The sequence below is a fragment of the Eleutherodactylus coqui genome, chromosome 4, assembly GCF_035609145.1.
Source record: "Eleutherodactylus coqui strain aEleCoq1 chromosome 4, aEleCoq1.hap1, whole genome shotgun sequence".
Classification (NCBI taxonomy): Eukaryota; Metazoa; Chordata; class Amphibia; order Anura; family Eleutherodactylidae; genus Eleutherodactylus; species Eleutherodactylus coqui.
Window position 1 is genome coordinate 50,064,724 of NC_089840.1, and position 3,453 is coordinate 50,068,176.

General features: G+C 40.7%; 1 pseudogene; it reads left to right on the forward strand.

The window, feature by feature from the left end:
* Positions 1–269: 269 nt before the first annotated feature.
* On the forward strand, positions 270–913 carry LOC136626472 (uncharacterized; annotated as a pseudogene).
* Positions 914–3,453: the final 2,540 nt, after the last annotated feature.

Below are 3,453 nucleotides of genomic sequence, written 5' to 3' on the forward strand. Positions count from 1 at the left end.
GCAGACATCAGACAGTTGGGCCAGGAGGACCACGTTACATGCACGAACGTACCCAGGATGCGATGAGCTATGTGCGTCACTATGGCCGTCCAGACTTATTAATTACCTTTACGTGTAACCCAAAATGGACAGAAATTACAGAAGCTCTACTCCCTAGGCAGAAACCCCAGCATCGTCATGACATCACAAGTCGAGTTTTCCATCTTAAAGTTAAAAAGATCGTGAGTTTGTTAACCAAAGGGTGTCTTTCTGGAAAGCCCAGATGTTACATGTATTCTGTCGAGTGGAAGAAACGTGGTCTCCCTCACATTCATATTTTGTTATGGCTTGAAAATGCTATCACACCAGACCGGATTGACAATATAATTTGTGCAGAGATACCAAATCCAAAAGAAGATCCTATTCTGTACAACATTGTTAAACGTAATATGATACATGGGCCATGTGGAAACTTCAACACACATTCCCATTACATAAAGGATGGCAAGTGCTCCAAGAGATACCCCAAGCCATTCCTCAGTGAGACCCAGACTGGTGATGATGGGTATCCGAAGTACAGAAGAAAATCGCCAAGTGAGGGTGGGTTTACAGTAACTATTAAGAAGCCTCAAGGGACTTTGGGTACTTGATAACAGCTGGGTAGTTCCTTTTAATCCTGTTCTTCTCCTTTAATGCACACATCAATGTTGAGTACTGCAATTCTGTCAAATCAATTAAATATATTTGCAAGTATGTGAATAAAGGTAGTGATCAGGCCACATTTGCAATGGAGAATGAATGTGATGAAATAAACATATACCAGACAGGTCGATATATTAGCAGTTCTGAAGCCATTTGGCATATTTTCTCTTTTCAAATCCATGAAAGATTCCCTTCTGTAATGCACCTTGCGGTTCATCTGGAAAATGGGTAAAGAGTCTATTTCACTGCAGATAATGCAACAGACAAAATTAACACCCCTTTAAAAACTACTCTTATAGGATTTTTTGAACTGTGTAAGGTTGATGGCTTTGCAAGAACCTTCCTATACAATGAAGTTCCTTCATTCTATTTATGGAAAAAAGATTTTTGAAGAAAACAAGGAACGTGTGTTATCGGATATCCAGGAGTGAAAAAAGGCACAGTTCTTGGTAGAATTTATACAGTGCATCCAAATAACTCTGAATGTTACCATTTGCGACTGCTACTGCATGAGGTTCGGGGCCCCACATCTTTCAGTCATCTAAAAACTGTTGACGATGTGCTTCATCTAACATTCCAGTCAGCACGTAAGTCACTCTGCTTACTTGAGGATGACAGTCATTGGAACAAAATATTGGAAGAAGGAGCTTTGTCTAATTCAACAGTTAGGTTGAGAGAATTGTTTGCTATCATGGTGGTCTTTTGTCAGGTGTCTGAGCCATTGCTGTTGTGGGAGACTCACAAAGACAATTTCTCTGAGGATATCTTGTGGCAAGTGCAGAGACATATTCAAGAAATAAACATACAAAATAAAGAGCATATTTATAACAAGACCTTGACTTTGCTGGAAGACATCATTCTGTCTTTGGGAGGTCGAACCTTACAAGAGTATAGCTTACCAGAATCAATACGAACTGATGACATTTTGGAAAACCGAGAATATCTGAAGCAAATTAATTACACTGTTGCAATACTGAAAGACACAGTGGCAAAACATGAAGCATGCCTTACTGATGACCAAAAGGTCGTCTACAATAAAGTACTACAAAGTGTTGAGTCTAATTCAAACAAAGTCTTCTTTATGGATGCATCAGGGGGAACTGCCTTTAAATTTAAATCGAGCTGAAGCCCCAGTCTGCAGCATTCCGAAGCAGAGTAACCTTGCACGAGTACTCCAAGACTGTAAATTTATAGTGTGGGATGAATGTACAATGTCGCATAAAGCTGGAATAAAGGCAGTTGACCGCAGTCTTCGAGATCTCCGTAACAGCAACAAACTTACGGGAGGAGTCACAGTGTTGTTCTCAGGAGACTTCAGACAAACTTTACCTGTCATACCCCGAGGTACTCGTGCTGATGAGGTCAATGTTTGCCTCAAGAGTTCCTTCCTTTGGCCAAAAGTAGAAAAATTATCTCTTTCTACAAATATGAGCATTCATCTGAGGGGTGACATCAATGCTGGCAAATTTGCTCATCTTCTGTTAAAAATAGGCAATGGAGATCTTAACAACATCCATAGCATCCTTAAGATCCCACCAAACCTGTGTACTATTGTCAACTCTGTAGACAGTCTCATAGCAGAAATATATCCTGACATTAAACACCTCAGACAGAAACCTGCCTCTTGGCTACGATAAAGAGCATTGTTAACGCCTACAAACGCTTCTGCCTCTGAGTTAAATCATTGTTTGTTGGAACGTCTTGGTGGAAGTGAGACTGTTTACAAGTCGATTGACTCAGTTCTGAACAGTGATGATGCTGTCAACTATCCTGTTGAGTTTCTTAATACACTGGAGCCGCCAGGAATGCCATCTTACCGCCTTACTCTCAAGGTCGTAGCACCCATAATGTTGTTACAGAATTTGAACCCTCCAAAACTGTGTAATGGAACAAGGCTGCAAATAAAGACATTGCGGCCGAATGTTATTGAGGCGACTGTGTTCACAGGCTGTGGTGAAGGTGAAACAGTGTTTATTCCACAGATACCTATAATCCCTTCAGATTACATTTTTGAATTTAAGCGGCTTCAATTTCCCATTAAATTATGTTTCGCCATGACTATTAACAAGTCGCAGGGGCAGTCACTGACAAAGGCAGGTATAGATGTGAGACAGGGCTGTTTCTCTCATGGACAGTTCTATGTGGCGTATTCCCGAGTCTTCCAGCCAAGTAACCTGTTCATACTGGCTCCTGGGGGTGAAACTGCCAACATAGTGTACAAAGAGGACCTCACCACTTAATATCATTATTTGCTTTCTATTTGAAAAACTTATGAAAAAAGTGAAGTTTTAAATGTTTCTTTTCAGCAAAGATTTTTTTTTTTTTTTTAAACTCAAGTTTTATTTGGATTTTCATTATATTTTTCAAACATACATTGCAAAAGAGCAAGGCAATAAATGCTTTTTTCTTATTACTTAGACAAAATATGCACCAACACTATATTTGCGAAAAAAGAGAGGAAAATACATGAACTGTGAGTATAAGATTGACTTTGCATAAGATAAAGGAAAAAAGACAATCTAGACTTAACTGCAAAGTTGCAGTATACATGAAGTAAGGAATAGGTAAGGGGGGGTTGGGGGGGGCGTTGGAATGAGGTGGGACAAGATGGGGAAAAGGGGAAGGGAAATGTGGGTAGAGGGGGGGGGGGGGGGTAGGCCGTTTTTCCTGTGATTGCTCTCCTCCTCTCTGTTTAGGTCTTGTTGCTCCGTCAGCCTCGTAAGCTTCACCTCCGTATCAACGCCCGGGGTCCCCTCCGTCCCGACAGATGTG